The sequence below is a fragment of the Bison bison genome, unplaced genomic scaffold (assembly GCF_000754665.1).
Source record: "Bison bison bison isolate TAMUID 2011002044 unplaced genomic scaffold, Bison_UMD1.0 scf7180017864474, whole genome shotgun sequence".
Lineage (NCBI taxonomy): Eukaryota > Metazoa > Chordata > Mammalia > Artiodactyla > Bovidae > Bison > Bison bison.
This window is the reverse complement of record NW_011495035.1, coordinates 6,343,815-6,359,151: the sequence shown is the minus strand read 5'-3', so window position 1 is coordinate 6,359,151 and position 15,337 is coordinate 6,343,815. Positions and strand designations below refer to the sequence as shown.

Here is a 15,337-nt window from a genome sequence, read left to right as displayed (position 1 = left end):
GAAAATTTCCAATAATCATTTTCTCTGTATTATTTATCACTATGACCCCAGAATTTAGCATAATAATTGCTAAAATGTAGCAATCAATAATTTTTTAAGAAAAATTAAAATTTCTTGTACTTCAATTTGTTATTTTAAAAATGTAGCAATCAATAATTTTTTAAGAAAAATTAAAATTTCTTGGACTTCAATTTGTTATTTTTGGTAGAGATCATAAAAATCAGTACTTTTTATTTTTGCACATATTTTTCCTTTGCATTAACAAAACCAGGAACTAGAAATTACTGACAGGTATGTTGAACTGAGAACCAGAAATCTTGGGTAACAGTCTGCTCTCCTACTTTGCTGTGTGATTTAAAGTAACTGATTGCAATACAGAGATCTTGGTTTGGCATTAGACAGATTCAATAAGCCACTTTAATTCTTCCCTGCCATTGGCCATTCTGAAGCTTAATATCCTCAACTGTAAAATGGTGGTGCATAATATGAAAATGGCGAAGAACTGATGTTAGAATTAAATAATGAGAGCAGTTTTTCATTGAATTAAAAAAGCAGTAATGTGAGGTAACTTGTACAAAAACTCAATATATGCCAGACACAGTTCTAAATATATTGCAGGCATTCAATTCTCATAACAATTCTATGGCCTTGGTAATACTATTATCTCCATTTTTTGGATGGGTGGCATGAGGACCAGAGAAGTTAAGTAACTTTCCCAGAGTTACACAGCTAAGTGACAGTGAGAGGATCTGAACCTGAAGTAGTTTAATTTCATAGTCTGTGCTCTTCTTCACTTCCCTGTTCAGCAATAACAGATGAACACTAAAAAATTGGGTGTCCTTTAACTGTGATATTGTATCTGTGATTATTTTATCCCTAAAACAGTTTTTAAAAATACTTGTGTTCTCTGGTTATCTGGAATATGGAGAAAGTTCTGGAGAGAAATAAGGTCCTATCCAATCAGGCTTGGTATTGGTATCTGAGTTGGACAGTCTCCAGCAAAAACTTCTTTCAGAGCTATCTTCTTGGCAGATCTTCAGCTCTGAAGAAATCAGGTAGAGAATGCATGTGCAGCAAGTTAGAGTCTTCTCTGCCATGGCTGATCCAAACTCTGATGGACCGGACACCAACTTCCAGTGGTTTTCAGCTCTGACCTTTCTCTCGTATCTAGGGATTCTTAGAATCATGCTGTAAGCTGAGCTCTACCCCACAGCTAAATTCAAGACTTTTCCTGAAACTGGGGCTGGATGCCAACCAAGTGGTTGCTTTAGCAATAGAGACACCTGTCTCCTAGAAAACTAAATGAGATCACCAACACATTTGCATAAACCAGCAGATGGGGAAGAGTTGGATTTGTTATCCAGTTCTGGCTGGATTTCAACCAATTATATGCATTTAAAATGTTTGGTCTTTCATTGCCAAACCTGTGAGCTATCCACTCCCCTAAAGTGTTTTTCATAAACATTTTTTATAAGATTCAAAATATTAATGGCATCTGCTTTACATTTTTTCCCACTAACTGGCTGATACATTAGATGAGACACTAATACATCTAACCGTTTCTCATAAAACTTTGTAACAGTAATTCCACCACTGATTTCTAAATATTGAGATTGTGACTCCACCTTTACCATTGATTTTTTTAAACAAAGCATAGCTTAAGACATAATATATTTATATATTATGTTTTTATGTAATATTATGTTGACTTAATATCGTCCACAATAATAATTTAATATCGTTAATATTAAAAAATGATATTCACCAGTTTAAACCTAGGGCCAAGCTCAGTGCCTAGAACATAACAGAAATTCAGTGGAGATTTGCTGAATGACTGAGTGAATGAATTCAAGAATGAATACTTGAACGACCAGCATTTGAATGTCAGCTTTCAGAGCTTTGATAGGAGACAGTGGGAATTTCAGCAACCTTGACAGAGTCTGTTTAAGGAATAGCAATTGGTTATCCACTCCAATCAATATTTACAAAGTGCACACCACTGTGAAATCCTCCAGGGTGGGGAGGGGTAGCGTCTCTCATCTTTCCAACATACTTGTTAAGTAGGGCCACATACATGGCAGAATCTCAGTAAATGCTTTTAAATGACCACAAAAGTGTAAGATTTAACCCAACTCTCCCAGGAATGCATAGTCTATATTTCAGTGGCAAAATGGCTATCTCCAACATCCTTCAGGTTGCTTCCTGCTACTCCTACAGGTCAAAATGAATATCAATCTAAGATTTACTGAAATTATCTTGACATTTTTAATAATCCAGGACTGCTGCTAGCTCAATTTCCCTTCAAAATGGAAAGATACTCAGGATATGGTTCTCCTTATGACTATATTCTAAGACAGGGATTTGGAACGAAGAATCAAAAGCCCTCATCATGTGTTACTATGCAGGATATAAAGCAATTCATCTTTTGTCATTAAGTTGTGACATCTGCCTGCATGTGGCCTGAGTTTCAATGAGTTTGGCTTCCTCTAATTCCCTGGGTCATTAGTTACATAATCGTAATTATTTTCAGCTGTGCAGATTGTTTTATTTTATTTTTTTTCCATCTATTCTTCTCCTCCCCTTCTTCATCACATTTCCACACTGATGGAAACCATGAGAGTGCCATCTGGTACAACCTGTGCATGGGGCCAGTCAAATGAAAGGCAGCCACTGAAGGATGCTCACATTTCATTAGACGCATTTGTATGCTGCCTTCGCTCCCACACCGTTTCCTGTCTCTCCAGATTTCACGAGCTCCCCAGAGATGACTGAATACAGCCCTCCTGCCCCAAATGCCAGTGACATCTGAAGAGTTGTCTCTATTGAGGACGATGCAATTGACACCAAGTTATGGATAACTATATTTGCAGAGAATTAACATTGCCTGCATGTCTACCAACTAACTTAGGCAATTATAGAGGCCACTGCCAGAGGAGTATGAACATAACTGGAAAAGCTTCACTGTGTGTGAGTCAGACTACGCAGGCAGTGTGCAGAACCCTCAGTAGACTGTGTAGATTTTTATTTCCAAGAACAATCCTTTCATGTGCAGACAATACTCTATCTTGGAGCAATTGCCTGGAATCCTCCTCAGTAGAAATTATATTGCAGCTTGTGGGAAACAAATGTATTAGAAAGATTGTGCCTCTACCTTTTTTTAAGTCTATGCATTATCTCTAGGCAAACTGTATGATCTTCATAAATACCAGTGAAATTGGTACATTATTTCCTTTTGATATTTTTAGCTGCTTTTTTTAGTGTCACGAGGAGGAAAGGGTATTGAAAGGGAAGCCAGGAGACATGGGTTCTAGTTAACATGGGTTAAACTTTGTGCTGTACAACCTGAGTATTTGATAACTACTTTTTGACTTAGTCTCTCTGGGTCTCAGATTCATTATGTAGATAATGTTTCTCAAAGGGTAACCCATAGATCTTTGACTCAGAATCACCTGTGAGTAATTATAAAAATTACTAAGTAAAAATGTATATTCCTGAATGACTTCTGCTTCAAGGAATATGGAATATAAATACTTTTCCATATACCTCCCACTAAGCATAACTAAAAACCATGGACGATGTAGCTAAAGCAAACATAAGAAAGGTGGAGAGAATAATGCAGATTGATTAGGAACCTCAAGACCCAAGGAGTCCAATAACAACAACAACAAAAAAGACCCTCATGGCAGTGAGTTTCTTGGGCATACCTCAGACCTGGAGTTGAAGAAGCTGGCAACCTGAGAATTCCAATGAATGAATATGAATGTAGGCCAAAAAATAAATAAATAAAAAGGCCCAACCAAAGCTAAGTTGTGCTAGCTATAGTTAGAGGCAGGAGAAGCTTAGCAAGATAGAAAAAAAAAACAAAAACAAAAACAAAAAACTGTACAATCACCTCTGTACACCAGCCAAACATCACAAAGAGAACTATGGCCTCAAGCATAACAGCAAAAGCCAAGGGAAGAAGAGCCTAGGCTTTTACCCTCATGAGGCTGTGGTGAGGAGCCACAACTTTCCTGTTGGGCAGTGTCAAAGAAGGCAAACTTCAGAGCTGGGAGTGTCATCCCACAGGCAAATAATGGGGCTCCTGCTTCCACATGTCAGTGGAGATTACATGGGAAACCAGATCTTTCTCCCCAACCGCATTAATGAGCTCTACCCCTCTGATGACAACAGAACCTGAGTAGGGAGCTTGGACTTGTAATTAGCAGTAAGGAAACAACATCCTCTTCTTCCCAGACATGCCAGAGGATGTCAGTGCAAGTCAGTTAAAGCAGAAGCTTTAAATAAAATCCATTGTCTTATACTGTTAAAATGTGCAGGTTTCTATATTAAAAAAAAAAAAAGTACTTATCATGCTAAGAACCAGGAGGATCTCAAACTCTACAAAAAAAGACAAAGAAAAGAAAACCAACAGTTCTGGATACAAGATGAACTGCTAAGACTTCTCAACTATTTTAAGCTGCCATGATAAAATGCTTTGGTGAGCAATCGTAAACATGCATGAAACAAACTGAAATTAGAAAGCCTCAGCAAAGGAGTGAAAGTGTTAAAGAAGTACCCAACTGAAATTTCAGAATTGAAGAAACCAGAAAGGAGGAGATGGAGGATAGAACTAGTGAACTGAAAGATGGAAAAACAGAAATTACCCATTTTGAACAGCAGGGAAAAAAGACAACAGGAATGAACAGCCTCATAGACCTGTTGGACTATAACTAAACATTATTCGATTTAACCCCTCTTCAAAGTACCAGAGAGAGAGATAAAAATGAAGGCAAAATTGAAAAAAAAGCATCCACAGAAATAATGGCTGAAATGTTTCAAATCTGGCATGTGACATAATCCTGCAAACTCAAAAAACTAATCAGATGCTAAACAAAATGAGCCAATAACAACCCATGACAAGATATAATATACTTAAACTTCTGAAAACTGAAGACAAAGAGAAAAATTCTTGAATGCAGCTGGGGGGAAATGGCACACTTACAGAAGAAAACAAATGAAATGACAACTTCTTATCAGAGGTTATGTATGCCAGACAACATGACAAAATATTTTTCTGGTCCTTAAAAAAAAGAAATGTCAAGCCAGATTTCTTTAACCAGCGAAAATACCCTTTAGAAAGGAAGGGGAAGTCTATACATACTTAAATGAAGGGAAACCAAGAAAATCTTCATCATCAGACCCACCCTAAAAGAATGGCTAAAGGGTCTCTAAAAAGAAAGGGAAAAATTAAAGAAGAAAACACCAGGAAGGAAGAAAAAACATGGTCAGCAAAAATATGGATAAATTCATTAGACTTCTGTTCTCCTCTTGAGTTTTCTAAAGTATGTTTGATGATTGAAAGAGAAACTATGACTCTGCTGATATGATTCTAACTATATGTAGAGGAAATATTTAGACAAGTATATCCTGGGGGAGAGAAAGTTGACATAAAGAGACCTGTAAGGGGTGGGCTTTGTAACAGGAAAGCAATAGTTTTTGCTGACATTCCCCCATGCCCAACAGATTTGTCATAGTTTTTCACTGGTAAGAATTCTACCACCCTGGCTGGAAGAAACAAAGGAATCTGGGAAGTGCTTTTAGCTGAGCACATGGATTTTGTTAGGAATAAAAAAGGGAAGAAAAACTATTTTGTGGGCCACAAACAGTGTCTGATAACTAATTCTAAGAGTCAATGAAAGAATTATACACGATGTTGTTTTTAACAGGTTTAACATAAGAGGATGAGATGGTTGGATGACATTATCAAGTCGATGGACATGAGTTTGAGTAAGCTCCAGGAGCTGGCAATGGACAGAGAAGCCTGGTGTGCTGCAGTCCATGGGGCTGCACAGTTGGACATGACTGAGTAACTGAACTGAACAGAAGGCTTTGGCCAATATTAACTGCTTTAATAAATGTTTCTTTCCCTCTTTCAGGGAAACAGACAAAAATAGCACAATATAATATTTCAGATATGTAGAGTTGTTACACAGTCGTAGATCTAGTTTTTCATTGCCAAGAATAATTTCTGATCTTTTCACAAAGACAACAAGGGTTTGATGTACTTTCTGTTTTACTGGCTGAGCATGTGCAGTGAAAGTTAACAGTTCAACAGTAAACAATGTATAATGATGTAGAACCATGGGTTCACTAAATTTAGAAAGCATACAGAAAATGGCCAGTATCAATCAGTATATATATACACACACACAGAACATAGGAAAAGGTAGTGGTGATGCAGCAGCAAATAATCCCTAATCTTTCCATTAGAAGAGAAAGAACCTTCCCCCCAATAAAGTAAAACAAACCCACCCATAGCTCTCCCACTAATGGCAGAAAGTGAAGACCTTCTTGATGAAAGTGAAAGAGGAGAGTGAAAAAGCTGGCTTAAAACTCAACATTCAAACAACTAAGATCATGGCATCTGGTCCCATCACTTCATGGCAAATAGATGGGGAAACAGTGGAAACAGTGCAAGAGTTTATTTTCTTGGGCTCCAAAATTACTGTGGACTGTGACTGCAGCCATGATATTAAAAGATGTTTGCTCCTTGAAAGAAAAGCTATGACAAACCTAGACAGCATATTAAAAAGCAGAGAGATACTTTGCCACCAAAAGTCCAAATAGTCAAAGCTATGGTTTTTTCAGTAGTCATGTATGGATGTGAGAGCTGGACCATAAGGAAGGCTGAGCACTGAAGAGCTGCTGCTTTTAAACTGTGATACTGGATTAGACTCTTGAGAGTCCCATGGACAGCAAGGAGATCCAACCAGTCAATCCTAAAGGAAATCAACCCTGAATATTCATTGTAAAGACTGATGCAGAAGCTGAATTTCCAATCCTTTGGACACCTGATGCAAAGAGCTGACTCCCATGCTGGGAAAGGTTGAGGGCAAAAGAAGAAGGGAGCGACAGGGGATGATGTGGTTGGATGGCATCATCGACTCAATGGACATGAGTTTTAGCCAACTCTGGGAGATAGTGAAGGACAAGGCAGTCTGGTGTGGTGCAGTCCATGGGGTCACAAAGAATTGTGCACAACAGCAACTGAACAACAACCACCCCTCCCCTAGATATACACTGTGGTTTCCTGTGTCCACACTCTTCTCCCAAGCCATAACTAAATATCTTATTTCAGGGAATGAAGAGAAATCACACCTGTTCTAAGCCTAATGCTGGTTCTAGCATAGAACCTAGGGCATTCTGTGGGTTTCTGTGTCTTTTCCCTGTGCCTTCCACATCATCTCTTAAAGGAATCCCTTTCTACAAAAAGTACAGCTAAGTCTACAGATGTTCTGATATACTACAGAAATGCACCCGGATATTGTCCAGATATTGCATAGTCTTATAGTATCTTTTATAAATGTGGAAATAGGTGATGCTGGTGACACTTAAGCCACCAAGGACTATGCAAGGTACTGTGGCTTTACTAATACCTGGGTGAACATTTTACTTTTAAATTATTTCTTCATATCTTTGCTTTTTTCATGTTCCCATAAAGCTTAAAATCCAAGGATTTCAGTTTAATAAGAACTGTATTAGCTGCATCTACTTACCTCATGCATTCTCAGCAGCAAAGGAGCATAGTGAATGCTGAAAGCAAAAGCACATATGTATTTTTGGTAGGGAAGCTATTGATTAAAGGCCATTCATCTCATTACATACACAGAAACCAAGAGAAAGACAAAGAGAAAAATTTGAAAAACAGGTTTGGTATATGCATATCCAGCAGATCAAAGAGAAGAGTGAATTATTTAGCATGGCACAAGTGGAAATTCAGGTAAATTTTGGCTAGAAATGAAGAAGATGCTTCCTGTCAGTAAAATAATTGGATTGTAAAATCACATCCCAGGAGAGATAGAAGGCATTTTATCTTGGATCGTTTGCAAAGGTGCAAACACACAGTGAAAATATTCTGAAAAGTCCCCATTATGGAAACAATTTCTCTTGTGGAGAACTGTTTTAATGTGGCCTACTGATTCTGTCATTTCTTTCTTTTTGAAATAAATTGGTGAAAGCAGAAAAAGAAAAACAGTCTTAGTAAAGATATTAAGAAATAAATATGTGCTATGTCATTGTAGTGAATATGCCCATATTCAAAAATTTTAAATCATTAACAATGATCCATGGAACGAGAAAGTTCTAGGGGCTAAAAAGAACAAAAGTCATTTGGCCCCTCATTGGACAGACAACAGCTATCACTTACTTAGCACCTACCTCATACCAGACACTATATAGCTTCTTTCTTAATCAGACCCAGGTTTCCCTAGTGGCTCAGGTAGTAAAGAACCTGCCTGTGATGCAGGAGACCCGGGTTCGATCCCTGGGTCAGGAAGATACCCTGGAGAAGGAAATGGCAAACCATTCCAGTATTCTTGCCTGGGAAATGCCATGAACAGAGGAGTCTGGCTGGATCCCAAAGAGTCAGACACAACTGAGTGACTAACACTTTTTCACTTTCACCCATTCCAGTAAAGCAGGTCTTATTATCTTCCTGCTAATATGAGAAAATTGGCTCAGAGAGCTGAAATATCCACCCACAATCACACAGCTGTTGAGTCAGAATATTAATCCAACCGGTCTGACTTATAGTTGGGAAGAAGCACAAAGCTTTCTTTTCACCAAAGCACATTTCTCTGTAGGCAAAGATCCTGAGGGCCAGAGGTTGAAGGATCTGGGCCCAAGCCTTGTAGCTAGTTGATGAACGGCAGTCACCCTCCTCAAGTCTCCACCCTCTTCCTTCCTTCAGCGCTCTTCACATGACATGTACATTACCTGAACAACCACCCTGTTTAATAACCAGGTTCTAAAGTGAAAGTGAAAATGAAAGTGCAAGTCACTCAGCCGTGTCTGACTCTTTGCGACCCCATGGACTATACAGTCTATGGAATTCTCCAGGCCAGAATGAAGTGAGTAGCCTATCCTTTCTCCAGTGGATCTTCCTGACCCAGGAATCAAACCGGGGTCTCTTGCATTGCAGGTGGATTCTTTACCAACTGAGCTATCAAGGAAGCCTCAACCTGGTTTTAAGGACAGGGTAATTAGGGGCAGACCAAACCTGTACCTGCTTCTCCCTTTAGTGATAAACTGCTTTTCAAAAAAGTGCCTCCTTTTAGGTCACTATAGAGCACAGAGTAGAGTTCTCTGCCCTATACATAGGTTCTCATTACCAAAAGGGGGCTCAGACTGTAAAGAATCCACCTGCCATGCAGGAGACCTGGGCTTGATCCCTGGGTGGGGAAGATCCCCTGGAGGAAGAAATGGCAACCCACTCCAGTATTCTTGCCTGGAGAATCCCATGGATAGAGGAACCTTGCCGGCTACAGTCCATGGGGTCACAAAGAGTCAGACACAGCTGAGTGACAAACATACATTACTTAAAATAGAGGAAATATATGTATATGTAGAGCTGAGTTACTTTGCTGTATGGCAGAAACTTCCAAAACATAGTAAAGTAACTATATTTTAATAAAAATTAATTTCAAAAACTGTACCTCCCTGTGAGTACCTCCTGTATATATCTTATTTTCCTCCTTCCTGTCATGTCCTTTTATGATGATTAAAGCCTTAAAAATATAAAACCCTAGAAAGTTGGAAAAGTTACACCCTTCCCAGCTACACATTTGGAAAAAGACAGCATGTTATTTGTCCTGATAAAGTGTGATCCATTTGATTTCTTTACTCTAGCTTCTTACATTCCTCTCCCCACCTCTTAGGTACCTCCCCCCACCCCATATCCCTTTTCCTACCTTCAAGTTCCTCATATTTCTATCATTGGCATGCACTCTGCTTTCTCCGGTGTTGAGTATTCCTGTCTCTGTCCAGAGCTCTGTTGGCAAAGTCTTTTTATGTCAAAACTAGTCTGACTTCTCTTTTGAGAAACGGGACTTCCTTCCTGTGATCCATGAAAGGTCAGTCCTCGCACTTGCTCTGTGGGGAGGCTAGAGATATTCTTGCTTACAAATGTAAAAGAGCCACTGGCTAAATCTTGGGTTTAAGTGACCTGGTTTATAACTTTGACTTCCAGCCACCCACAGTCAGAAGCCAAGCAGTCCATGACAGGCACTAAGCAGAGTATTTAAGAGACAATAACAATCCAAAAATATTGATGTCCATAAAATCTACACAAAGCTAAAGGGGACTCTCCCGTGAGTTTCCTCCTTTTCCAGCTTTTGCCCTTTCCTTTCCCTTTCCTTTTGCTCTTTCCCATCCCTTTAAAAACCACAAAGATATGGTTGTCCCTTTCAATTGCAAATGAAACCCTGGCTCTCTAAACACAAATTCCTTCTTGGCAGGCTTTGCAAAAGGACATTTAAAAACTGGATTCAAAGTAGCAGAGGGTTTCAATTCTGGAGACACCACAAAATGATTCCTTATTGGTAGCAACTGGTAAAACCTGAGCCCGAAGAAGCCAGACTGGCCCCTTCCGGATGGTCCAGTGCAAAGTGCTCTCGGAATTTCCCTTTGAAAATGGAAATAGCATGTGTTTACAAAGGTGGTAGAAATGGCTGCTTCTCTGAATCTTAATTTTAATGCGTGTCCAACTTGAGGCTCTCTGGATGAAACGAACAGGGAAGAGGAACAGGAGGAAAATCTGCTTGAGAAAGATATGGAAACTTTGAAAGCAGAACAGCCTCCGCACATCTTACCATGAGCAGTGAAACAGGTTACCCATGGGGCTAAGACATAAAACTATAGGATCAACACACTCATGCCCACACCCACACACAAATACACAGCAAAGTTCAACCAAATACCCAGGACGGGAATACGACATGGAAGGCTTGGTTCTAAAGAGGTTGTTTTGAGAAGAAATGTTCTCTGTCATGAACTGGAATTCACTGCACAAGCACAATGCTCTCTTCAAAGATCCTGGCACAAAAACAGATAGAAGGAGCCATCCAAAAATCCTTGATAAACATACACAGCCTTTTGCACAGTGACTGGGAGCAAAGTGATTTGCAGCATGAATGACATTTTTTGACCTCAGAACAAATGCTTCCTTGGCCAATGGTTAACTCCAGGAACTAGAGTCCAGTATAGTCTCTGAGGTCTATGTTAATTAGGTGGGAAATATACGGTAGTTTGACAATGGCCAACATTAAATATTGATTTTTTTGTCCCTTTTAAGTTACTATTAATAATAGGATGAGACAAATCAAGACCAAGACATTATAACCTCTAGGAAGAAAATTTTTGGAAGTGATAAGATAAACCTAAATTTTGGTGGGGGGCAGGGGTGTAGGGGGGAAACAGAGCCCAAATATAAACATAAAGCATGCGTGCCTTATTCAGGAAAAGCAGGACTCCATGCAAAAGGCTATTCTCTTGATACAGCCACTTGAATCATTAATGTTGAAGATGTGTACATTTTTTACAGCTACATTTCTGAGTGCAATTCAATACTGACAGTGCATCCAGAGCTGTGGTATCTTTCTCAGGCAGCAATATTATAAGGAGGCTAGATGAAATTCAGGGGCAGGTAATCCAGAAGTCTGTACGTATAAATCACCTCAGTACTCTGAAGATTGCTATGATCATCCTCACTTCATCTCTGTTGAAATCCATTCCCTACAGTTCATCCTCTATCAGGCTGAAGGCTGATTTACTAGGTGTTCTGGCTATTCAAAAGAGGTGAGGGTTGTGCAGGAAGAAAGCTAGCTAGAGCATATTAAACACTCCTGCCGTTTCCTCTTTTCATTCATATTTGAACAAAGCTGAGATAAGGTTTTTTTGTTTGTTTCCTTGTTTACTAATGTGTTCGAAGAATTTCTGTAGAAATCTGGCCAACTGATATTTCTTCATTTACTTAGAAAAATATTTGAAGGCAAAAATATACACCAGGCATCTGGCATAGTAGAGGCTGGTAATATAACAGTGCATAAACTTTCAGTTATAAAATAAGTCATGAGGATGTATAGTATAGTAACTATAGTTAAGAATACTGTATTGTATATTCTAAAGTTACTAAGAGAGTAGATCTTAAAAGTTCTTAAAATCACAAGAAAAAATTGTAACTGTGTTTGGTGACCAATGATAACTAGACTTAATGAGATGATCATTTCACAATACATACAGATATTGAATCATGTTGTATACCTGAAGTTAATATGTTATGTGTCAATTATAACTTGATAAAGAGAAGAAAAAGACAGCTATAGATCCTGTCCTCATGAAACTTGCATTCTAGTGGGAGAGACAAACACACAAAAAATACATACATCAATGAATGAATGAAAGGATGAATATAAATTCAAACTGATCATTGTTAGGAAAACACTGATGCAGTTAGGGGCTAAGTTATAAAATGGGGAGAGGGAAAGTGACATGCTATGGGCAAGAAGATTTTTCTAAGGAAACAGTCCTTTAATGGACATCAAAGAAAGAACATAGAGGCAGTCATGGAAAGTTTTGGGGAGAACAACAGACATAGAAGAGATATGGCGAGGTCTCGAGACAAGAAAAGAGTTCGTAACAAAATGCAAACAAACAAACAAAAACCAAGCAAACCAAAACCCACACTAATATAACCAGAGCACAGCCGACTGGAGATAAACAGCTTGAGAGGGTAGAGACAAAATAGAGACCAGATTATGCTAAGCTGTAGGCTATGACTCATTGGGTTGGACATCTAGATGGCTATCAGCCTTGGAGTTTCAGAATGGCAAATATGTGCATGTTGGGGCGAGGGATCCAGTGATTCAAAAGGGCACGTTGATGGAGTAAGGGACTGAGTGACAGTCTCATGGCTGTGTAGTCAAAACACTGGCATCTAGTCACATATATTAAGACAGTACTGAGTGGATTTGGTGATTTGAAAGCTACTGATCTTTTTATTATACCTGTTCCTTTATAGAAAAATTTCAAAACAGAAAATAGGAGAATGTTAGGCTTGGGAGTAACCCAGAGGTCACTTGGCCCTTTAGGTTATAGGGGAAAAATTGAGGCCAAGTGATGTCAAAAGACATAGGCAGGAATAAAAATTGAATCAACCACGGCCCTCTCCACCCCAAAGGAAATCAGTACTGAATATTCATTGGAAGGACTGATGTTGAAGCTGAAACTCCAATACTTTGGCTACCTGATGCAAAGAACTGACTCATTGGAAAAGACCCTGATGCTGGGGAAGATGGAAGGCAGGAGGAGAAAGGGACAACAGAGGATGAGATGGTTGGATGGCACACCAACTCAATGGACATGAGTAGACTCCGGGAGTTGGTGAGGGACAGGAGGCCTGATGTGCTGCAGTCCATGGGGTCACAAAGATTCAGACTGAGCGACTGAACTGAAGTGAAGTGAACTGAACTGAACGTGTTTTAAGGTATATAACTAAGGCGTGTGGCTAAAATGGAATGATGGAGGTGAGTAGAGCAGAGGATATGGCAGGATGAGGTCTGGGGTATTAGAAGAATCATTAATGGAAGGTTGATGAACAAACCTTCATGGAGACTTTGTTACAAGAGAATGAGAGGAAACAACCTACATTCCATTAATAAGAGATAATTCAAGAAGATTAGATAAATTCTTGTGATAGAATTTTATGTGACTCTTCAATATGTTATTTGTGAGGAGGTTTTCCTGATGTTTGCAATTGCTTATAATAAAAATGAGAAAAGCAGGACATAAACATATGAGTTCTGAAATGTGCTGTCACCCATACAATGAAAAAAAAATATTAGACATACATTATAAAATATAATATTTTACTCTTCTGCCTGTTTGACATTCAATTATTATGTTCCAGGTGTTGTACTAAACCTATGTATTATCTTAATCATCTCTGCTGAGCCACATGAGAAGCCCAACAATACTGGAGTAGGTAGCCTATCCCTTCTCCAGGGGATCTTCTCAACCCAGGAATTGAACCAAGGTTTCCTGCATTGCAGGCAGATTCTTTACCAACTGAGCTATCAGGGAAACCCCTTCAGAACACTAAGAAGGCATTATGACTGTACACATGAGTAAACTGAGGCTTAAGAAGGTTTAATTAAGTCACTTGAGGTTACAAGGTTAGAAAGATGCTGAGCCAGGTGAAAAATTATGTACTACTATATTTTAAATCATTTTAAGGTGAAAAATCACATATTACGATCTTTTAAATTATTACCTTTTTCTTTTTTACATTTCTCAGTTTTACACTGTGGAAATAAACTGCATTGTAATTTAAAAAATAAATTGGATGTCAAGTCAACTAAAAAGATATAATTGCAACTTGTGCTTCATTGATGATCTGATTTTCTCTTCCCCTCTCTGGTTCTCGAATACCTCTTGATAGCTGGCTTTCTAGTCTGTTTTCAATTCATTAAATACTCATTTAGCACTTACTATGTTGCTAGTATTATTGATTCTATTTACCCTCAGAACCACTGGGCATGAGCTACTGAAAACACAAGTTCCCTTTCAGTGCAATTACCCTTGTGCTAAGGAAATGACTTCTCTGCTTTCACTTGCTCCTATTTGTTAAGGCTGGGTGGCCAGAGGATTTGCACAATTGGAATTCGCTTTCTCCTTACTTGCCCTCAGCAAATTCCTTATATTTGTATGAAAATATCATTTCACAATTTCAGTGTACTCTTGCCCCATAATATTCCCACCACTTGCAAGGAAATGAGAAGTATTTTGAGACCCAGAAGCTGCCAACCTGAGTTGTGTCAGAAACACTAAATGCCTCTACTTTCTGCTCTTAGCAGCTTCTAGCTTTTCTCTAACTACTCAGGGGGAAGCAATGGTTTGCAAAGCGTTTATATCCTTTTGTTTCCTGTGTGATGGCTTTACTAATGTCTTCACAACAGTGTACTACACATATTTTATTTCAATAAAATGTTTTTAAAGAATGTGACAAATTTTCAGAATTTATGGCACCACTTTGGCTTTGATTATTTCATGTTTTCTGTCTTGTGATGTTCTAACCTAAAAAGAAGAAACTAAAAACAATGGCTTTAATTTTATATTTTCTAGAAATATCATCAAACATAAAAGTTCATTAATCTACAATATAAAAACTTAACTTAAAAAGTTAAGTTTTAACTTAACTGAAAAACTTTTCAAAGAACTTTTCTAAGACATTTGCTAAGTATTTCAAAATCATGGAATGATATAAATAATAATATAAATGATATAAATAATAATAACCCTAACAAAAGTAACAATGAGGTATTACTACATGCCAGATAATATATTAATTTTTTCAATGAAAATAATATTTATTCTACTTAACCCTCTACACAAATTATGAGTTAGGTATTATTACTGACTGTTACACTGATGGGCAGATTATGGAGAGACCAAGTAACTGTATGGTGACATACAACCTACAAATAGCAAAGCTTGGATTTAAGCCCAGCTCTTTCCCACT

At 38.3% G+C, this 15,337-nt stretch overlaps 1 protein-coding gene across 1 annotated transcript in view; it reads right to left on the bottom strand.

Moving 5' to 3' along the window:
- The window catches only part of CHL1 (cell adhesion molecule L1-like), a 356,522-nt gene extending 346,729 nt beyond the window's left edge, over window positions 1–9,793 (bottom strand). The window contains exon 1 of the mRNA XM_010862011.1: window positions 9,732–9,793. The gene's annotated coding sequence lies outside the window, so the exon portion shown is untranslated. The remainder of the gene's footprint in view (window positions 1–9,731) is intronic.
- Window positions 9,794–15,337: the final 5,544 nt, after the last annotated feature.